At 47.3% G+C, this 24145-nt stretch overlaps 1 long non-coding RNA gene across 1 annotated transcript; it reads right to left on the bottom strand.

The window, feature by feature from the left end:
* Positions 1 to 2552: 2552 nt before the first annotated feature.
* LOC141577383 (uncharacterized) lies at positions 2553 to 23072 on the bottom strand. The gene is made up of 4 exons (XR_012506263.1): positions 22864 to 23072; positions 6860 to 7088; positions 3710 to 4006; positions 2553 to 2743 (listed from the first exon to the last, which is right to left on the bottom strand). It is a non-coding gene; the product is annotated as an uncharacterized LOC141577383 (long non-coding RNA).
* Between the last annotated feature and the right edge of the window lie 1073 nt (positions 23073 to 24145).

The following is a 24145-nucleotide window of genomic DNA, read 5'->3' as shown; positions in this document are numbered from 1 at the left end:
AATAAAAGGAATCAGGACTCTTTGAAGAAACGGCTTATACTAGGACTGAGACAGTCAATGTATGAGCCAGTATAATCTTGAATCTTGTATCAGAAATCAAGGAAATACCAGGGGGGGGACCCCAAAATATGGAATGATCTCAAAGAAAACAGGAGCCAATGAAAGAGATCTCAATAGCCAATGCCGGAATAAACTGAGCAACCAAACCGGTAGTGCTGGATTATAACCAAGAGAGTTAAATAGCTATCCAGGTGTCCACAATGGTGAAGTTAAATGATGACATAGTTTTTTTTTTTAATTTTAATAAATGGGATTCAATAGAAAACTCCTATGCAGAAGTGTTCCTAATAATCCATGACATCCATCAAGGAGGAGGAGCTAAAGCCCCGTCTCCTGAAGTGTCCGTTCCACATAGTGACCTCCTCCTGCTTAGGTCAGAAGCAAGAAAAGTCTGAGATCCCACTGCTAGGCATGTATCCAGAGCAACACTCTAATGTGAACAGACACACGCACTGACTGATTTTTTACCACAGTGGGCAAGATTAAATAGCGGGGAAAATTGTGTTTTCAACAAGTGGTGCCAGGCAATTGTCTACCCAGTGACATTTTTTCATTTCTAAGAGAAATGAAGTTGGATCCCTGCTTCATACCACATGCAAAATTAACTCAAGATACACAAAAAGCTTAAATTTAAAGAGTGGTAAAAATTAAAGACTTTTGTACATCAAAGATGCTATCCAGAAACTGAAAAGACAGCACACAAAATCAAAGAAAATATTTGTATATTATATACTTGAAAAAAAACTTTATCAAGAATGTATCAAGAACTTTTAAAACTCATAAAAAGACAAAGCAAGCCCATTTTTAACACGGTAAAAGGACTTAAATAGACCCTTCTCTATATATAAGCTAAAAAAAAAAGTACAGTATATTGTATATATGTATTTACATGCAATATAATGTATATGTGCAGTCAAACAGTAATAATTCTATCTGATAAAAAGAAAAACACCACTACATGAATAAAATTAAATAATTTTTTAAAAAACAGACCCTTCTCCGGACAAGACAAATAGTCGACAAGCACATGAAAGGATGTTAAAAATCAGCCGTGATGGAAATGTAAATGAATACCATAATGCCGTCCCTCCCAAGCACACTGGAAGCCCTACAGTCAAGAAAACTAAAACAACAAATATTGGCCAAAATGTAGAGAAACTGAAACTTCTAAACATTACTTGAAAAACTGGAAAATGGTGCAGCCCATGTTTCCAGTTTGTCATTTCCTCAAACAGATAAAAACACAGTTACCTTATGGTTCAACAACTTCACTCCTAGATATAGACCCCGAAACATTAAAAACAGGTGTTCAAACGAAAAAAGGCACACACATATTCACAGCAGCACTATGCGCAATGGCCCCGAAGGTAGAACAACTGAAATGTCCATCAAAGGCTAAACAGATAAACAAACTGGGTACACCCATAAACTGCCATATTATTCTGCCATATGAAGGACTAAAATGGTGCAGCCACGGTGGAGAACCGCATGGGAGTTCCTCAAAAACTTACACTTGGGGTTGACGTGTGATCCATCAATGCCACTTCAGGATATATGTTCAAAATATTCGAAAGCAGGAACTGGAGTAGAAATGGGTACACCCATACCCACGGCAGCACTAATCACAACAGCAAAAGGTGGAAACAACTCACCTGTCCACCAGCGGGTGAATGGATAAACTACATGTGGTGTATGCACAGTGGGATACCGCACAGCCTTAAAAAGTCAGCAGATTATGACACATGCTGCAACGTGGATAAATCTTGAAGTCACTGTGCTAAGTGAAACAAGCCAGACACAGAAGGACAAATATTGCAGGATTCCCCTTGTACAAGGCACCCAGAGAAGTCAGATGCGGAGACAGAAACAGTGTCACTGCCAGGGGCTGAGGGGAGTCAGTGTTCACTGGACACAGGGCTTCACTTGGGGAAAATGAGGAAGTTCTGGAGACGGATGGTGAGGCATCTGTACAACAATGTGAATTTAGTGAATACCATAGACCTGCATAGTTAAATGTTTAAATGGTAAATGCTATGTTCTGTATTTTTAATGATAATGAAAAATGTGAATGAATCAGTAATGATTCAAATTGGATACATTCTAAGTGAAAGGAGACACACAGAAGAGGGCACCCGGATCGTACTCACCTTGGGCCTTAAATCCACTAAGGGATGAAAAAGAGGGAAACTCTCAGTAACAGCTTCAGAAAAAGAAAACTGGCACAGAATGGAAAAGGGATTTCCGTAAGTTGGGGCGAAGGGGAAGGCTGAAGCGGGCCTGTGGATGGGGTTACAAGGTGAACCGTACAATCTCTTCATTTGGGGTTTATGTGCTGGTTCCCTGGGGGAGTATCCCAGTGCTAGGTAAAACCCACTGGAGTGTTCCATGTGAGGTGGCAAATGCGAGTACTGCGTATAATGCTGTTTAAAGTATTTTATATGCAACTTTGTAAGAAAACTTTATAAGAAACTTTATTAGAAACTGTATTACTTTTGAAAACAACCATGGCAACACCACACCAAAAAAGCAGAGAAGACATCAGATTCCCTCATAGAGGCCCACCCTTAACGCGACCCAGTTCACCCAAAGTGCTGATGCTTGTCGCCCTTGCAGGAGTCCACGTGTAACTCAGAGGCACTGTGGGAAGATTAGGAGCCGCTGTGTCTCAGGTGCTGTGGGGGACCTGGATGGAGTCCAAACAGGGCGATTTCTGATTTCTAGTTTTCCACATCAAACCATCAAAAACTGTTAGAACTAATAAATCATTTCAATAAAGCCACAAGGTACAAAATCAATACACAAAAATCAGTTGTCTTTCTATACATTAATAATGAAACATCAGAAAGAGACATTTTTTAAAATCCCATTTACAGTTGCATCCAAAAAATAACCTAGGAATAAATTTAGCCAAGGGTGTGAAAGACCTGCACACTGAAAATCCTAAGACACTGAGGAAGGAAACTGAACAGACGCAAATAAGTGGAAGGATACCCTGTGCTCACGGACAGAACGAATTAATGTTGTTACAATGCCCATTCTACCCAAGGCACTGCTGAGACTCAAAACAGGCACGTCAAATCACTGTGCCCCACACCAGAAAATAACAGAACATCGTGAATTGACTATACTTCTATAAAATAAAATAAAATAAACTTCAGCGGCATTTTTCACAGAAACAGAACAAACATTCCTAACATTCACGTGGAAACACAAAGGACCCTGAACAGCTGAAGAGATTCTACAAAAGGGAAACAGGCTGGAGGCATCTCCCTCCCTGACTTCACACGGCATTACAAAAGCACAGTCACCAAAAAGGTGTGGAATTGGCACAACCACAGGGACATGGACCAGAGAGAGTCCGCAAACAAACCTACGGGGATGTGGTCAGTTAAGTCACGAGAAAGGAGCCAGGAACCTGCACCGGGGAAAGGACCGTCCCCTCGATGAATGGTGCTGGGAAAACAGGACACCGCACGCCAAAGAAGGACGCGGCACACTCTCTGCACCACACACAGAATCTGACTAAAACCCACAGCTTCCCACATCCAGCCCTTCCTCCCCCGGGGCCTCTGAGGAGGGCCTCCCCTCAGCCGTCAGCCCCTCACGGGAAGCTTCTCCTCACTTCCCCTCTCTTTCCCTTCCTCCTCACCTTCTCTTCAGTGCAGCACCTCCTGTTGGATCCTGAGGAGACGGGGCTCCTGTCAGCGGGGACAAAACCCCCAGTTGTCCCGAAGCCCCAGCAGGTCCAGAGGAGACGCGGCTCAAGTCAGCTGCGCAGGACGCCAGATCCTCGGGCAGAGCGCACGCGAGTTCCCGCCGCAGCTGGGGGAGGCGGGCTCCGGGCCCGGCCAGCCAATGGGAAAGCGCGGGCCCAGCCGCCCTCACAGCCAGCCGAGGCCCCGCCCCGACAGCGGCTCTGCTCAATCCTTTACACTGGAAATTCAAACTGAAATAGAGCCAAATGTCCATAACTTCTCCAAATACTTAAGAAACAATCAGTTGGAAGCCATATGGAATGAAGTGAACGGGACACAAACTTTAAACCTTACACCCTTGTTTGCTGAGCTTTCATGACAACCTGCCATAAGCGACTTCCTCCCTCCCCCAGGCCTTGCTTTTGTTTTCAGCTGAAGGTCATACTTCAGGTGATGCCTCTGGCCGTTTCAGGGAGGGAGTCAGTGTTCCTGGGTGTCTCCCCTGTATACAGGAGGTATACACGTTATTCAACTTGCTTCTTTTTCTCCCTGTAATCTGTCTTATTAGGGGGTGGGGGGTGTCAACCAAGAACCTCGAAGGGGAGAGGGAGAACAGGTTTTCCTCCCACACACACGCAGTGGAATTCTCCTCAGCAACAGAAATTAAACCGTCAGCCCACGGAAAGGCACGGGTAAGTCTCACTTGTATGTTACTAAGTGAAAGAACCCATTCTGAGGAGGCTGCTCACAGTAGGACCCCATTGATGACAATCATGGAAAAGGCAAAGCTACGTACATGAGCAGATCATGGGGTGGGGGTGGGGGGGCTGAAGTGTTCCATGTCTTACTTTAGGATGGACACCTGTCACTATGCGTTTGTCTACACCCACACATTTGTACAGCCCAAAGTTCAATCGTAATCTACTCAGACTTAGTTGTTTAGGGTGTAGCAGCGTCACAGGATGGAACACACAGTGTGACACATAATCTATGAAATGTATTGGAAACGGGTGGAAAAAACAGTTGATGGTGGGGCAACAGGTGCTGACCAAAGTTAACTCTGGAAATGAACAGACTTTCTTCTGCAAAGGCAGAACGGACCGTTGTTAACCTGTGGGCTTTCTACTATAAAGTGCTTTCCGGGGTGTAGTAGTTAACAATTCTGAAATCCATTCTGTGCACATAACCTGCAACAGAGAAATTGGTTGATAAAGGGCAGGTGGTGGGAGCCAGGCTCCTCGCTGTGGGAATGGGAATCACAGACAAGCAAAGGGAGAGCCTTGGCCCTCGTGCTCCTGGATCTGAGCTTCCTGGATGGATGGTGTGGGGAATGGAATGGGAGGGGGAAGGCACGGCTCTTTGCCCTGGGAAAGCCCTACCGATGTAGGAACCTCACACCCCTTTCTTCTCCCCATATCTGCTGGAAACACTCAGACCCCCAAAATCAGCCAATGCAGCTTTTAAGACAGTCTCACCCTCAGGCAGATAAAGGAGTGTGAGGGTCTTGCACTACCCACAAGCTGTCCCAGAATCCAGGCCCTAGAGGGTGGAGCCAGGACGGGGCACCTGGGCCTCTGACCAGCAGGTGACAGCAAGGAGGAGACCAGCCCTGAGGGCCGTGGTCTCCTGAAGTCTTTGAGCCCAGTGCCCTGATGGGGTTCGTTCCCTGTGGGGACATGGGCGGGGCCTGCAGTCGTTCTGTTTTCCACCTGAGCCCCTTGGATCTAGCCAGAGCTGCAGTGGGCTCAGGGGTCTCCTGGTGGTGTTTCAAACTCTGACACAGTGGTTTTACAAAGGAACAGGAGAGTGAAGCTGAGCACCTGACAGCCACTCCTCTCTGGCTCTGAGCTGCTTGCATCAGGACCACAGTCCCCTGCACGGAGTCTGCTGTAACCCACCTGCTCCCACTCAACCTCTCCCCTTCCTCCCTGGGCCCCTCTCCCAGGTCAGATGCATCTGTCTAACCACTGCGTCCTCCTCTCACCTTGAGGCTAAGAAGCCCCTCACAGGACTGTGACCCTGCCACTCCCCACAACCCAGGAGGCAGCCCCACCTCCCCTGGTTGCTGAGCCCAGACACCTGGGGCCTCCCAGTCCCCCACTTTCCTTGTGCCTCCATGACAGTCAGCTCTTCCTCCAGAGCCTGTTCCCACAGGACTTCCCCTCTACAGCCCTGGCCCGAGCTGGATATTGTGCCCGGCTCCTCCATCAGGCCCTGACAAAGCTCCTGCCCCAACAGTGCATCTCACATCCCATCCCAACTTTCTGAAACATCAGTGAGATGGTGGCTCCCTCCCACCTGTAGTCCCCCAGAGCTTCCCCACTCTGGCTGGGCTTCTGCTGGGAGAGACGTCCGCCAGGGCCATGAGGGTCCCCGGCACCCCGGCTAGGCTGCTGGCTCCTGGGTTCCCTGGCACTGAGCACCTCACCAGGCCAGGCGGCACTGCCCAAAACCCCAGAACTGCTCACCTCAGGAGGGGCTGGCACTGCAGCTGCTCCAACAGAGAGAGCCGAGAAGGGCTCCCCAGCTGAGACACAAGCAGTCTCCTCCTTTGTCTTTACTCTAAAATCAAATCCCTCTCACCACGTGGGTGAGAAGTTGATCTGCTCCAGTCTTTGACCACTGAATAAAGCTTGTGCTGCACTGATATCAGCTTCAGTTTTGTTCTTTGGCTGCATGAACCCAAATTAGCGTCTATTGTACACTTTCTTATAATTATTTTAATTCTTATTCCTGAAAAAGGAGAACAAGCTGGAGGCATCTCCCTCCCTGACTTCACACTACAACACAAAGCTGGCCACAAAAACAGCACAGAATTGGCACAGAGACAGGCACATGGACCAGAGGAATAGAACAGAGAGCCCTGAAACAAATCCACGGGGACTAGGTCAGTTAAGGTATGACAAAGGGGCTCAGACACACCAGGAGGAAAGGACGGTCCCCCAAGAAGCTGTGCTGGGGAAACTGGACACCACATGCCGTCTACACCGCGTACAAAACTTATAAAACCTGCTTTTACACACCAAGCCCTTCCTGGTTATCTGAAGACCACCCCCCACAAACCATCAGCTGCACACAGGGAGCTTCTCCCCATCTTTCCTCACCTGCTCATCCCGGCAGCACCTGAGTCATCGGGAAACCCAGCTCCTGTCTGCATGGACGCTGCCCAGTGTGGTCTTGAAGCCGTAGCTGGGGTGGGTCCCAAGGAGGCTGGGCTCCTGCTGCATAGACACTGACCCACTGCGTGTCCCAACCTGCAGCCCCGGTGGGTCCCAAGGAGGCTGGGCTCCTGCTGCATAGACGCTGACCCGCGGCGTGTCCCAACCTGCAGCCCTGGCGGTAAATGAGGAGACAAACTCCTCTCAGCTGCGTGCAGAGCCAACTCCACGTGGGACGCGCGTGCCCTATGGTCAGTGCAGGACATACAGGCCCCACTCACAGTCCGCTGGAGACAGCGCCCCCTGCTGGGGGAACTGCTGAATCCATTAAACTGGAAATTCAAATGGAAACAAAATCCCTTACTTCTCCAAAACAGTTAAGGAACAATTCATTGGAGACCATATGGAATGAAATGAATGCAGATGCAAACTTTACAACTTACACCACATCACTCAAAATTATTCATAGACAAATTTCTAATGCAAAGCTATTCAAAATTATAGAAGGAAACAGAAGAGAATCACCATGAGCTTGGGTTTGGTCATGTAGATCATGAGCTTTGAGTTTTAACACAACACAGAAAGGCAATCCAGAAAGAAACTCAAGGAATATCATTAACTTTATAAAATTAAGGATTTCTACTCTGTGCAAGACCTTATTCAGAAAATCAAAAGGCAAGTCGCAAACTGGAAGACAAAGAGTTGCAAACACACATCTAATGAAGGACTTGTCTCAAAATATAAAGAGCTCTAACACAGACCACCCCGTCAGAAATAGGGCAAGATCTAAAGGACACCTGGCCAAAGAAGATACACAGGTAGTGCACAAAAATATGCCCGGGATCCCGTGGGGGAGGGAGAGGGTGCAGAAAAAGCAACGGTCCAGCTCAGCTCCCTGAGCCATACGTCACCCTGCACTGGTCCTGTCCTTCCTGGAGGCCTCAGAGAGATGGAGGCGGAGGGAGGGGAAGAGGGCCAGTTATGCACAAACCCAACTCTAGCCCTGACCCCTCTCACCACCTTCATTCGACATGGTCTAGGAGGTCCCCGCCACAGTAAATAGATGGAAAAAAGAAAAGAGATCTGATGACAGAGGAAACAGTAAATCTGTCACTGTTTGTAGATGACACGATACTGTATATAGAGAATCCTGAAGATGACGCTGAAAGATAAACAGAACTCATCAAAAAATTCAATTAACTTGCAAGATACTAAACAAACAGACATAAACCGGTTGCATTTCTATGCACTCACAACAAGGTAGCAAATGAGAAATTAAGAAAACAACACTGCTGACAATGACCGTAACCAAACTGAAACACCCAGGAGCACACCTGGCCCAGGAGGCACGGACCTGCACTCGGTCAGCTGGGAGGCACCGACGGCACAGACAGTGCGAAGATGCACTGTCCTCATGCGCTGGACGAAATCGTACTGCTAACAGGATCCCACACTCCAAGGCAGTCTAGAGATTCGACGCCAATCCTAGCGACACATCAACGGGATGTTTCAGAGAACCAGAACAAACAATCCTAAACTGTGTGTGGAAACACAAAAGAACGTGAATAATCAACACAATCTTAAGAAAGAAGCACAAACCCTGCTGTCATGCTCCCTGGTGTCAAACTCTACTACAAACCTAGAATCATCAACACCGTATGCTATTGGCACAAAAGAAATACACATAAATTCACAGAATAGAATTAAGAGGCCAGAAATAAAACCATGCTTATGTGGTTGATCCGCCTATGACAAAGGAAGTGAGAATATACAATGGGGGAAAGACAGCATCTTCCACAAGTGGTGCTGGGAAAACTGGACAGCTACATGCACAGGAACCAACTGGAACCCTTCCTCATTCCATCTACAGAAACCACCTCTAAATGAATCAAGTACTTCAGTGTAGGACCTGAAGCCATAAAGCTCCTGGAAGAAAATACAGGCAAGTAAGCTCTCTCACATCAGTCTTAGCAATAATCTTTTGGATCTGTCTCCTCAAGCAAGGGAAACAAAAGCAAAATAAACCACTGGGACTCCATCCAACTGAAAAGCTTTAGAACAACAAAAGAAACCATTCACAAAATGAAAAGGCAGCCTACTGAATGCGAGAAAATATTCACAAAAAAAATGCATCTGAAAGGGGTTCATATCCAGAACAGACCAACAAAAAACTCACACAACTCAACTACCAAAAACCTTATTTGCAAACTGGCAGAAGACCAAAAATTTTCCCACAGAATATACACAGATGGCCAACAGATACATGAAAAGATGATCAATATTGCTCATCATCAAAGAAATGCACATCAAAACTGCAGTGAGATGACCTCCCCACACCTGAAAGAATGGCTATCGTCCAAAAGACAGCCAACGACACGCACTGGTGAGGACGTGGAGAGAAGGAACCCTCCGCACTTCTGCTGGGAACACCCGTTGCTCCGGCCACTGTGGGAAACAGTACGACGGCTCCTCAGAAGACTGAAAACAGAACATATAATGCAGGAATTACACTTGGGGGTATCTTTCTGTGTGAGTATGTGTGTACATATACATACACACACACAAACACACACACACACACACACACATTTTTTTAAACACACACAAAATGGAAAACGACTCAGCCATAAAACAGAATGAAATCTTGCAACAACAGGAATGGACCTAGAGGGCATTATGCTAGGCAAGATGTATCAGATAGAGAAAGAGAGAAGTCTTATATTGTCACTTTTATGTAGCGTGTACACAACACAACAAACAGACAAACACAGGGACATAGAAATGGACTCATAGATCCCAACAGCATGCCGGTGGTTGCCAAAGGAGAGAGGGTTGGGGGTACGAGTGCAATAGGTGAGAAAGATTAAAAGATACAAACTTCCAGCCATACAACAAACGTCATGGGATGTGATTTACAGCATAGGGAATAGGGTCCGCCACACTGTGCAAACCCTGTGTGGTGACCAGTGGTAACTAGACTCACCTTGGTGATCATTTTGTCACACACAGAAATATCGAATCACTACGTTGTACACCAGAAAACTAATACAATACTACGTGTCATTCACACATCAATTTTTTAAGTAAGAAAAAATATTTTTACAAAAGAAAAAAGGGTGATGAGATAAAAAGCAGACGTCAGATAAAACTTTAAAAGGATGCACTGTGGAAAAACGATGTCATCGGAAGTTCCACGCTCACGTGGCCCAGACAAACTGCGGACTCGAAGAGGAGCAGCCATGGGACGCTTCTGGACTGTGCGTTTCTTTGTTTAAATAGGCTTTATTTTTTTGAAAGCAGTTTTGAGCTCACAACAAAATTGAGCAGAGTATAGAGAAATGCGATACGCCCCCTGCTCTGCTCCTGCTGCTCCCCTCATCACATCCCCCAGTCCCAGACACACACACACACAGGTGCTCAGAGCCTCCCGCCCCCAACTGTCCTGTCAACATTCTGTGTGCCGGCCACGACTGCTGAATCTACACGGACACATCACGATCACCAGGGCCCAGAGTTTACATCAGGGCTCACTCCTGGTGACGTGCAATCTATGGGTTTCGACAAACGTATCTCACCATGACACCATCACTGCATAGTTTCACTGCCTTAAAAATCCTCTGTGCTCAACCACTTTATCACCGCCTACCGTCCACCCCACAGCAAACCCCTGGCAACGCACTGATCTTTTCACCCTTTCCGTGGTTTGCCTTTTCTCAAATTTCGTATGTAGTTGGGACCCCAAGGTGTGCCCCCTTTCCAGATTGGCTTCTCTTAGTGACTAACAGGCATTTAAGGTGCCCCACCTGTCTCCCCATGGCTCAATAGATCTGTCACTTCTTTTTGGTTCTGAGGAATATTCTGTTGCATGCATGCAGCCCTGTCTGTGTGTCCATTCACCTCCTGAAGCACATCTTGGTTGCTTCCAGCTTTCTAGCAGGTATGAATAAAGCTGCCTTAAATGTCCTGGTGCAGGTTTCTGTGTAGATGTAAGCATTTGACCCATTTGGGTCCATCGATACCAAGGAGTTGGAGGACTGGATCGTATAGTAAGAATGCATTTCATCTTCACAGGATGTCAGCATCCTGAGGAGTCAAGCCAAGGAAGGAGGTCAGTTTCAAAGATGCCACTAAGAAAGATGTCGCCGAGACAAAACCACCCCTCCACCCTCGCAGAGCTGACAGCTCGTCCTGAGAATTAAGTGCACATGAGACAGACTCACAGGAGAGAAGCAGACACGTTTATTACCCCTAAGTTTTACATGACCCGGGCCGTCCTGCTAAGGAGGTGAAGGAACACCCAGAGAAGTGGCAACACCTAAATACTTTCCTGTTGGGCTGAACAGAGAGAGGGGATTGTGGGAGAGGAACTGCACCACATGGGGAGGCTGAGGAGGATGAGAATCACGGTCAACAAGGTCCGTGTGTACAGAATTCGCTCTTTCTCATCTTTTCCTGCGGAACGATAACACTGTCACTCTCCTGCCAGGAGGAGGGAGGACGTCTCCCATGGGGGGTGGGGGTGGGGGCGGGGGATGGATGTGTTGTCTCCTGCTGCCAGGAAGACGGAGGGGAAAGCTCCCCACGTCCCTCTTCACCTGCTGCTTTGGGGGGATGGAGTTGTTTGTTTTCTCTTTGCTGTTTTCTCTGTAAAAGTACCCAAAGCTATAAACAATGCTCAGGCTTCCTTCACCTCTGAGTCCTGTCCCTGGGGTTTGGCCTCGCACAGGAGACGGGACATGTTCTTCTGCCATGACGGGGCTGGGCAGGCAGACAGGGACAGGGTGGGTGAGGGCCCAGGCTTGTTCTTTTCTCATGTGTTGGGAAGATGGTTCTCCTCTTGCCAGATGGGATCCACTTTCTCCATGAACCATCTGGCAAGGTATCAGCTGAAAAGAGGAAGAGCCAAGGTCAGAAGAACAAAGAGAAGTTGGTGGTAGATGGAGGGGTCTTCAGAGGCACATGCACATCCCTGGTCTCTGGCCCACCATGTTCGTGGCCGAGTTGGTGTGCCGGTCACTGTGAATGTACGGTGCTACCGCCGGCCCACTTTGGGGAGTTGTCTCCAGCTCACCTGAGCGGTGCCGACCTGCCAACTACGATGGGGTTCATCCAGGGGTGGCAATGTGCCAGAGAAGGGAGAAGCAGGAAGTCCTTGAGCTTAAGTGACTTCTAAGAAAATGACTCTCTGAAGTGGCTGAGGGAGGAGACCAGCTGGGTATCTCTTTGTTTGTTGGAAATTGGGGCTGGATGTTGTTTATTTGCTGGCTGTGGTGAGATAACTCTCCAAGTGGAGGTGTCTGTACAAAGGTTCTAGCAGGACGGGAGAGTGAGGGTCAGTCCTGGTGCCAACAAATCCCAAGAATTTGTAGTAGCTCAGACTCAGGCCTTTTCTCAGAAAAAGGCAGAGAGGGGAGTTGGCTTTGGTCATGGTAAAGCTAACTGGCTCCTCAGCATTCACAACAGAAGGTTTGCAGGAGCCAGCGTGTCTGCAGCGCTCAGCCCTCACCCTCAGCCCCCAGGTGGTGCACCTTTCATAGGAGAGATGTCACAGGGCGACAGAGAGGAGGTGGACAGTGTCTCTCTTACATGGGTCATTTCTTCAGTAATATGCATTCAAAACAATCAATACGCCATTCAGGCATCTTTAGAAATGACCTGACCTGTGCTCTAACAACACACACACACACAAATACATATAAATATAAATGTATAAATACACACACACACACACACACATAAGAAAGAGACAGACAGGAACACAGAGAGGCAGAGGGAGAGAGAAATAGACAAGACAGACAGACAGACAGACAGACAGACAGAGGCACTGAGAGACAGAGCTGGGAGCTGGGAATGGGTGGAAGTCACGCACCTTTCACAAGTCGGTCTACCTGTCGGAACCCAGGCGCAAGGCCCATCCACCCTGCAGGTGTGGGTGTGGGGATCGCACAAGGCCGAGTGACCAGGAGGCGAGAACGCAGGGAGCCATGGTGGCGCAGCCCACCACACAGGCCGAGGTGAGACACTGGCACCTGAGTCTGAGCATAACAGGAGGACCTGGAAGGCGTACGCCAGAGCGGACAGTGTCTGAATTGTATTTTGTTTCAACCCGCCCACGGGGGGACTGGGAAGCAGGCAGCAAGGAGGGTGACTTTCTCCAGACCCCAGAGCGGACCCAGGCCTGTGTCGGGTGTGCTCTGCGCTCCGCCAGCCCTCTGTGGAATCCTTCCTTTGCTGAGTCTGTGCGTGAGCTCCCTGTGATGCCAGCCCACAGGTGTTACAGGGGCTGTAGGTGTTTATAGCCTATGGACCTGATGGCTTCCCTAGGAAGCAGAGGCCAGAATGACCCCCCATGGTGCAGATGGGGGACTGGGGAGACCCTGAGAGGCACGTGGCCTGTCCAGGGTCACAGCACTGCTGAGGAGGGGGAGCCGGGTCTGAACCCAGCTGTGTCCTCAGAGCTGGGGCCCTGGCTGCACCCAGGCCTCCCCAGGGCTGTGGGGTGGGCTGGCTTGGTGTCACTGTGCGTGGACATGGCACAGGGTGGGAGGTGAGCAGTCGGCAGCCCAGAGGGGCCCTTGGGGAGCTTGCTGTAAGGAGGAAGCTTGGGTAAGGGGACCCCAGGAAGTGACCTCACTTACCTGGCAATAGTAACCAACAGAACCTGGAACCTAGGTCACCAGGCACCCACTCTCTAGAGAAGCCCCCCTACCCACTTGGTTGGAGACACTCAAAATAAACATGTTCTGTTGTGTCCCAATATCCCAAGGCCGTGGCCTCACGGAAGTGCACGGCGAGGGCCTTTACCAATGCTGCCAATATTGGGTCAGGTCTCACCCCAGATGCCTTTGGCCCTTTGCCCAGAGGGACCCAAAGGTACCACAGGGAGGCCCAGGCCAGGCCACCATTCGGACCCCATCCGGGTAGCCCTACGACCCCTTCCTGGATGGCGGAGGTGGGACACTCATGCAGTCAGGGTGAGGGGTCCTGCCTCAAGCAAGAGCAGGCTGAGGAAGGGTCAGAGGCCTGGTGCACCGGCCATGTCCACAACCCAGGTCAAAGCTATGGTGGGCTGTGATGTGGAGAGCTGGCGCAGGGCCCTACTATCCAAGGTGGAGCCCAAGCCCTCTGGGTGTATCCCTTCCCTCCTGGGTGACTATCTGAGCAGATCGAGGGCTGAGCCTGATCTGGCAGCAGAGGGTCGAGTGGGGAGAAGCAGCAGTGAAGCTGGCCGGGCAGGGCTCTGAGACCTCCGGGCTGGGCTGGCTGCTGGTCACTGTCATGGCAGAGCCCCACGCCACAGATCAGACAGGAGCTGGTGGACGGGGACACCCACTCCACCTCCCCGAGTGAGGGGCTGGTGTGCCACGCTGTCGAGGGCCAGCACAGGCTCTGGGCCAGTATGGACATGGTGGGGTCCCCAGGACCATGGCCCAGAGATGAATGGGGCAGGCCTCCTGCACAGACACCATCCAGGCCACTCCCCAGGGTCCTGCCCAAGGCTGACAGGCAGCTCAGCACACCCAGCTCCAACCTGGAGCACCATGCCAACCTCCCCGTGAGTCAGCTGGAGGACCTGGAGCCCACTGTGGCAGAGCCTGAAGGTGAGAAGGGCAGGGCTGGATGCATGTGTGTAGGTGAGGGAGGGGTGACGGCTGGGCCACACAGGGAGGAGTCCCCAGAGGCTCCTGTTGGGACCAGAGCAAAAACTGGCCTCAGACCACCTGTCTGGTAGAATGCAGTCACAGAACACATCCTGTTGGCAGTTCCTAGGTGGGACTTGTCTGGAAAGCTCTGGGAAGATTTCTGTCCTTGAAAAGGCGCGTGGAAAGGGAGGCACATGGGTAAATTTTTCCTCTCTCACAGCATTAGCACTTCCACAAAACTTAAAGCTCTCCCCACTTCCAACAGATACTATATCCAAAGGAAGCAGGGGCAGGGGGAGATGCCAGAGACCGAAAAAGAAAGATCTCGATCCAGCAGGAGACCCAGAGCAAGATGAGGAAACACCGTGCCAGCAAGGAGGAGCTGCGCCTGCGCCTGCCCCTGCAGGAGAACCAAGACTGGGTCCAGTTCATTCTGCCCTGGAGGGGGACCCAGAGCCTGCTCCTGCAGGAGACCCAGGACAGGGTCTAATTCCCCCCAGCCCTGCAGGGAGATCCTGTGCCTACTCCTACGGGAGACCCTGAGCTGGGTCATATTCCACCAGCCCTGCAGGGAGACCCCAAGCCCACTCCTGCAGTTCTTCATGCACCCGTACCTCTAGGCAACCAAGAGTCAATTCGGGCATCACCATCCCTTCGGACTGAGCTGCCTCTGCACACCCCAACGCTGTCTTCTCCGAATTCCCACCACCAATATGCTCCCCCACCTGAACTTTACTTCCCTCCCCCTGGCATCATTTTGTTTGGTTTTTCTGTTTTCCTTCGTTCCTTTCACATCATTTACGATACCATCTATTTTTATGTTTTAAGTCTGTAATAATAAAATTGAGACTTTCTCCCTTTCACATTGTGCAACTCAGGAGCATTAGGTGAATTCGCAATGCTGTGCGACCATCACGACTTTCTAGTTTCAAACTATTTCTTTCCTCCAAGTAAAACCCTGTATCCAGAGCACGCACTCCCCTCCTCCCTCCCCCAGCCCCTGACAACCCCGAGTCCTCTTTCTCTCTGTGTGTCTTTACCACCCCTGGATGTTCCCTATCGATGAAACCATACAAAAGGTGGCTTTTTTCAATATCACTAATTATCAGAGAAATGCAATCAAAACTACAATGAGGTATCACCTCACACCAGTCACAATGGCCATCCTTCAAAAGTCCACAAATGACAAATGCTGGAGAGGCTGTGGAGAAAAGGGAACCCTCCTTCACTGCTGGTGGGAATGCAGGTTGGTACAGCCACTGTGGAAAACAGTATGAGATTCCTCAAAAGACTAGGAATAGACTTACCATATGACCCAGGAATCCCACTCCTGGGCATATATCCAGAGGGAACCCTACTTCAGAAGGACACCTGCACCACAATGTTAATAGCAGAACTATTTACAATAGCCAAGACATGGAAACAGCCTAAATGTCCATCAACAGATGACTGGATAAAGAAGAGGTGGTATATTTATACAAGGGAATACTATTCAGCCATAAAAACTGACAACATAACGCCATTTGCAGCAACATGGATGTCCCTGGAGACTGTCATTCTAAGTGAAGTAAGCCAGAAAGAGAAAGAAAAATACCGTATGAGATTGCTTATTTGTGAAACCTAAAAAAAAAAAAAAGAAAACCAAACACATAAATACAAAACAGAAACAGACTCATAGACGTAGAATACAAACTTGTGGTTGCCAAGGGGGAGAAGGGTGAGAAGTGACAGACTGGGAGTTCAAAATTTGTAGATATTGACAGGCATATGTAGACTAGATAAACAAGATTATACTGTATAGCACAGGGAAATATATACAAGATCTTGTGGTAGCTCACAGTGGAAAAAAAATGTGACAATGAATATATGTATGTTTATGTATAACTGGAAAAATTGTGCTCTACACTGGAATCTGACACAACATTGTAAAATGATTATAACTCAATAAAAAAATTTAAAAAAAAAAAAACAACAAAAGGTGGCTTTTTGTGCCTGCCCACATATTTTAAGTGGGGTCTGGTGAATTCTTCTGATTTTACTTGGAATACCATTTTTGTTCCTTGAGAGGGAAATCCTGGTGGATTAAAGATGAGAGGTACAAAATGAAGCCCTTTTCGTAGCTGTGTGCGTAACCTCGGGGTAGGCACTGCTGTTCTGCCTGTGACACCACCGCCAGAAGACAGAAGGGAGGTGCTTAGCTCTTCCTGTGGCAAAACAAAACCAAGCAAATCAAAAAAAAAAAAAAGAAAAAGCCAAGAAAGACAGCTGGAGAGACAAACCACAACCTGGAAAAAGCATTCCTCATAACCCAAGGTCTGAGAAAGGTTTCACATCCCTGTGGTCCAAAACCCCGGTGTTCTAAACAGAAGCAGAACACACACAGGCAGTTCCAACGAGAGGCAGTGCAGGCGGCCAGTGTGTGTTAGAGACGCTCGACCTCTCAGGTGAGGACACAGGCAGACGGACACACTGTGGAGACAACATTGGCCACCATCACACTGGCAGGTCTTTAGTCAGGTGACAACCAGCCCTGGTGACAACGTGAGGAGGCAAGGGCCCCAGCAGATCCCCTGGAGGGAAGAGTGAGTGGACACTCCTCTCTGGGCGAACAGTGTGCAGGACACATCAAAGCATCCCTTTCCCAGCAGTGCTGGTCCTTAGAGCTGATCCCACCAAAGTCCTTGCACAAGCTTTCAAAGATGTCTTTTCAAGGGTGTTCATCACAGAGATGGTTGAAATAGTAGGGAATTGGGAGCAACACTAATGTTCACGGAGAGGGGATGGGATCCATCAGTTCTGGCTCACGTGGATGAATGAATGATGTGCAACTGGAGAAGTGGGTCCAGGGTCTCTACCTGACGTCAGGGGAGCCCTCAGGGTGGATGCAGGTGGATGCACCATTTGCATCCAGGGTCCCATCTGTGTGACCACATACGTGTGAAATCAACATTGATGTAAATTAATCTGATCCTGGGTGTGTGAGAGACAGAGACCGAGATTAAAAGAGACAATGAGAGAGACAGAGACTGACACATGTGCACCAAGCCATTCATGATGGTCACCTCTGCGGGTGGGATTTGCAGATTTCTCCTCTTCTCCTTTAGGTGATATTTCAATTTTTTATAATGTGTCTGTGTTACTTTACTAATTCTAAAAGGATTAAAATCCTATGTTAAGTGTGATCCATTCATTACTCATCTATGGAGAAATTAAAGTACATTATTCTGATATTTAAAAGATTACAAGGATAATAAGCATTTATGAGACTAAAAGAATAAATTCTAAAGGAGTTAAAAATCAGTAAAGAAGAAAACCTTCTCAGGACTCAGTTCCAAGTCAGCTCTGTGGCGGTAGAGGTTCTCCAGGAGGTCATATATGTCCTGAGTCAGCATCCAGTAGAGGTAAGAAAGAAGTATCAGACTTGGACACTGAAAACTACAACAGATGAGAGATTTTCTTGAGAGAAATTAAGAAAGACCTAAGTTCACAGGAAATAATCCCATATTCATGGAGCAGAAGGCTTAATTCTATTAAGGCAGCAATACTCCACAAACAACTCTAAGGATTCAAAGAACCCCTCCCCAGATCCCAGGTGGTGTTTTGCAGACATGGACAACCAATCTGCAATTCATGTGAGAAAGGCAAGGGGCTCAGGACAGATGAAGGAATCTCGAAAAAGAACGAAGTTCAAGGAATGGAAAGCCAGGCAGAACCCCACAGCTGGCATAAAGACACTTCCAGCTGGAGACACCTGGGATTCAACAGCTGCAGAAGGAAAGCCTTCCTGGAGCCCCTCTAATCTGAATAAAAGCAGGAACTTCTAAGAATTGACCAGAGCCATCAATTCCCTCATCAGGGTGGCTTCTATCCCCAGGAGAGAGACCAAGAGTAAACCGACCATAAACCCCTTCTGTGGGGCGTCTTAGGACCCTGAAGAAATGCAAAGGTCACTCATCTGTGGACTGATGAACATTATCACAAACTTTCTTATATCCCATTGTACTAATATTTGTATAATTGTAGACAAACTGGATATTTTATCCACTCAGATTGGCTTTAAAAAAAAAAAAAAAAAAAAAACACCAAGACAGCCACAAGTTATTTCAAAAAACTCCTTAGTCAAGAATTTAGTCCACAGCCTCCATAAGATTACACATCAAGGCAAATCTAAATCTTAAAAGTCTTCTCCCCAAATGTTAGTAAAAACCTTTAACTCTCACTACACAAGCAGTCTTTCTTGTTCCATCTGCCAGAAACACAGTTCAGAGCCTACTATTTTATTTACACAGATGATTTTGTATTACTCAGTTTTACTGACTCAAGGCTAAAATTTTGGAGAGAAAAATATTATATCTATTTGCATTACATGCATATGTATGATTGTGTATGTCTTCTATTACAAATGGGGAGGGCCGTCAAACAAGAACCTGGGAGGGCAGGAGGAAGTTACTTTTCCTCTCATATACATGCAGTGAAATACCATTCAGACATGGAAAGGGATAAACCACCAGCCTACGCGAAAAAAAAACACGGGTGAATCCCACATGCATGTTGCTCAGTGAAGGAATCCAGTCTGAGGAGGCCACATGCCCTATGACCCCGCTTCTGACATTCTGGAACAAATAAAGCACAGAAGGTAGGCAGGTTATGGGGTGGGGGCTGACGTGTCCCCCATGACACTTTGGTGGTGGGTACCTGCCACTATGCATTAGTCTAAACACATGTAGTTTTACAGACCAACAAGTAAATCATAATCTGTTCAAATTTAGTTATGTAGGGCATAGGAGTGTCACAGGATGGAGCAGAAAATGTGACCAAAAATCTAACTGATTTAGAAATGTATGAAAAAAAAAAAAAAAAAAAACCTCACTGTTGGCAGTGGGGCAAAAGGTACCTGACCTCATCAGCTATGGAAAAGAATGAAATCTGTTGAACAAAGGCACACTGTACCATACATGGACACCACACTCCGCAGTATGTAGTACGAAGGGCCTGAGGGAGGATGCGTGCTGGCAGTAGCTAGCAATACTGAAACTACTACATCTGTGCTCTGCAGGGGAGTGAGCAATGAATTCAACAAATGGCAAATGGTGGAAGCCAGGTTTCTTACCGCTGGAGTGGGAAGTTACAGAAAGCAAAGGCAGAAGGCTACAATACCCATGTAACAATATGGGTAGATTATATTTCCACCATTTTAAAAAGTTCCTCGATTTTGTGAATCGAAAGGTACTATCCAGAAAGTGAAAACACTGCCCGCAGAATGAAAGAAAATATTTGCACATGATATATCTGACAAGAGTCTGTTCTTCAGACAAATCATCAACAAGAAGACAACACAATTTTTTACATACAAAAGGACTTGAACAGATGCTTCTCCAGACAAGAAATACAAATGGTCAACAAGCACACAAAAAGATGTGTGCCAAGAAAAAAAAAAGAAACCCACAAGATGGAATTATGTCAGAGGGAAACAGAAGCCAATGGAAAGAGCTCTCAATAGCCAAAGCAGGAATGAATGGAGCAACCAAAACCTGTACTGCTGGATTATAACCAAAAGCTTAAAATAACTACCCAGGTGGGGTGTCCACAATAGGTAATAAATGATACATTGTGTGTGTGTGTGTGTGTGTGTGTGTGTGTGTGTGTGTGTGTGTTTAATGAGGAGCACTGAATAGAAACCTCCCATGTGGAAGAATTCCAAATACCTTATGTAGATACTCAGCCATTCATTAAGGAGGTGGTGCTAACTCCCATCCTGAAGTGTGGGTACCAGGTAGTGACTTCATCCCAAAGAAGACACACAGTACAGACTTGGGAGGAAAAGTAACTTTACAGTCAAAAAAAATCTGACAGTCACTATCTCGACCAGGAGGGCAACAGTGATACATCGCCTTGATGTGCATTCCCATGATACAAAGTAATGATATAGAGAGCACTTGACCTCTGTGAGCTGCTTCCTTGAAACCCATAACCCCATTGTAATCACAGGAAAAACACCAAGTAAACCCCAGTGCGTGACAGTCTGTGAAATACCGGACCGGTCCTCCTCTACACCGTCTAAGTCATTGAGAAGGATAGCAGGAGAGAACGTCCAAGCCACAAAGACCCTAAAGTAACATGATGACTCACTTCCATGTGATCCCCTGGTGGGGATCCTCGGACAGAGGAGTTAAATGAAGGGAACCTGAATAAAATGTGGATTTTAGTTAATTGTAAGGTACCCATGTTTGTCAATTAATTGTGACAATTCTGTAGAAAACTAGAAAAAGAGGAAAATTTTTAAATCAAAGAAGAGAAACCTATTGCATCCAACTGGAACTCTAGAATAAAAGGGTGATTTCCTAGTGAAAACACACAAACAAAATGATGAGTCAAATTCAGAGACAGAACTTGACTTTGAGGAGCTGAGAGGAGTCTGTGCTGATTGAATACAGTTTCACCTGGGGAAGATGAAGAAGTTCAGGAGATAGATGGTGAAGATGTTTTCATAACAATGCAAACGTAGTTAATGCCGTAACACTGTATGCATAAAATCATTTAAATGTTAGATGTTACGTTTTTAATCATAATGAAAAAATCAATGAAGTACTGATACATGGTACACGACGGATGAACACTGAAACATCCTAAGTGAAAGAAGTCCACAAAAAAGGCCACTCAGATCGTACTCATTTTGTGCCCTTGAACTACATCAAGGTTGTGAAAATGAGGGGAAGTGTCAGCAACATTTCTGAGAAAAGACAACTGGATCCAAGTGGAAAAGGCCATTTCCCTAGAGCTGGAGCAGCTGGTGACGGCTGAAACGGGCTTGTGGGTCGCACTGTAGTGTGGAGACCATACTGATCCCTCACTCGCAGGTCACATGCTGGTTTTCTGGGAGAGTCCCTGTCTTGAGTAAAACACACTGCAGTATTTTGTGTGAGGTGGCAAACACAGTAAAGGAAGGATGGCTGGGGAATCCGAGTACAGAGACAGACAGCACTTTGTTTCGATATCGCAAGGTTTCTATATGTTCAAAATGACTGGAAAGTAAGTAACGTTTCAAAGCAGCATGTCAATAACTGTGCCAGAAAAGCAGACAAAACATCAAACTTCTTTACAAATGCCACGCCTCACCCAGACCCAGTTCACCCAGAGTTGTGAAGCTAATCGCCCTTGTGGGAGTCCACGTGTAATTTACAGGCACTGTGAAAGATTAGGAGCTGCTGTGTCTTGGGTGTTGTGGATGACCTGGATGTGACAGAAAACAGTGGAATTTTGGAGTTTGAGATTTGCAGATACTGACTGGTATACATAAAACAAATAAGCAAGTTTATACTGTATAGCACAGGGAACTATATTCGATATCTTGTAGTAGCTTACTGTGAAAAAGTATGGAAATGAGTATATGTATATTCACGTATGACTGAAGCACTGTGCTGTAAACCAGAAATTGACACAACATTGTAAACTGACTATACTTCAGTAAAAAAAAAAAAAAAGAAAGAAAGAAAGAGTGCGGTTTTTAAATTTCAATTTTCTACATTAGTCCACCAAAAAACTGTTAGAACAAATAAATAAATTCAGTACAATCACAAAATCAATAAACAACAATCAACTGTATTTCTAATGAACCATCAGAAAGAGAAAGAAAATAATCCAATTTACAACTGCATCAAAAAGAACAAAATGCCTAGAAATAAATTTCTTGACTTGAGAGACCTGCGCACTAAAAACTTTAAGACATTCATGAAGAAGTTGAAGACAAAATAAATGGAAAGACATCCCATGCTCATGAAATTTAGGAAGTAGTATTGTTGAAATGAACGTTTTACCGAAAGCAATGCATACAGTGGATGCAATCCCCACCAAAATCCCAATGGCATTTTTCACAGAAATAGAGCAAATCACCCTAATATTTGTGTGGAACCACAAAGGACGCCAAATAGGCAAAGTGACCCTGAGAAAGGAGAATAGGCTGGAGGGGCCTCCCTCCCTGACTTCATTCTAAGTAGGACGCTACAGTCACCAAAACAGCGTGGAATCGGCACGAAAATAGCCGCACGGACCAGAGGCGCAGGTCAGAGAGCCCAGAAATAAACACGCCTGGATGAGAGCGGGGAACTTACGTCAAAGGGGCTCGGCCGCACCAAGGGGAGAGGACGGTCCCCACAACATTAGCCGTGGACCCCACATGCCATCCGCACGGCGCACAAAACTGACCAAAACCCCGGTTTTCCACACCAGTCCCCTCCCGGGTCCCCGGAAGACACCCCACCCCGACAGCCGTCAGCCGTGCACGGGTAGCGTCTCCCCACTTTTCCTCACCTTTCCCCCTCCACCCCGGCAGCGCTGGGCCACCAGGAAACCTGCTCCTGCCCGCGTGCACGCCGCCTCGAGTGGTCCTGAAGCCGCAGCCCCGCGGGTCCGGGGAGGCGGAGCCCCTGCCGCGTAGACGCTGACCCGCCGGGCTGCAGCGCGCTGCCCCCGCACAGCTGAGGCGCAACCGCTCTCAGCTGCGGTCTGAGCCGAGCGCGGGACGCGCACGCGGCGCGGGTGAGCGGCGCGGCTCAGCGCCCCCTGTGGGCAGTGCGGGACGTGCAGGCCCCGCTCACCGCCCCGGGGAGACCGCGCCCCCTGCTGGGGGGTGCTGCCGAGTCCCTTACGCTGTGGAAATCCAAACTGGAACAGAGGCGGTATCCCTTACTTCTCCAGAACAGTTAATGGACGGTTAATTGGAGACCGTATGGCATGAAATGAACGCGGACGCAAACTTTATAACTTAACACCGCATTCACTCAAAGTTATTCACAGACACTGAAGATGCAAAACTAGTCAAAATTATAGACAACACGTAGAAGAAAATCTACACGACCTTGAGTTTGTTCATGCAGATCATGATCTTTGAGTTTTAACACACAACACAAAAAACCAATCCACAAAGAAAAACAGGTAATATCATGGGCTTTATAAAATTAAAGGTTTCTACTCTGTGCAAGGCCTTATTCTGAAAAATCGAAAGACAAGTCACAAACAGGAAAAACGTTTTTTGCAAAGACCTATCTAATAAAAGATTTGTCACAAAATAGATAAACACCTCTAGCACAAACAGCCCCATCAAAAATAGGTAAATATCTGAACAGACACCCACCAAAAAGACACACAGATAGCAAACAAAAATATACTCAACATTATATACCATGAGGGAGTTACAGATTAAAATCATGAGATACCACAGCATGCCTATTAGGAACGCTGAACTCCCCAAATACAGCAATACTAACTGCTGGAGGAGGACAGCTCTCCTTCACTGCAGGTGGAATGCTTGTGCAGCCACTTAGGAAGACAGTCTGGCTGTTTTTTTCCCAAAACCAATCAAGTCTCACATCCAACAATCATGCTTCCAGTATTTAGGCAACTGCTTCGAAAAACTGTGTCCAGATGCAAACAAGGATGCAGTTACACACAGCTGCTCTGCTCATTATGGCTAAAAACTTGAAGAAATCAGGATGTCCCTCAACAGATGAATGCATAAGCAAATTGGGGAACATCCATGTCAAGGGCCAAAAACAGGCCTATGTGGCATATTTTGATCTGATTAATTGTTTTA

This window comes from Camelus bactrianus, chromosome 4, assembly GCF_048773025.1.
Source record: "Camelus bactrianus isolate YW-2024 breed Bactrian camel chromosome 4, ASM4877302v1, whole genome shotgun sequence".
Classification (NCBI taxonomy): domain Eukaryota; kingdom Metazoa; phylum Chordata; class Mammalia; order Artiodactyla; family Camelidae; genus Camelus; species Camelus bactrianus.
Note: the sequence above shows the minus strand (reverse complement) of the source record. Positions and strands in the feature narration are given on the sequence as shown.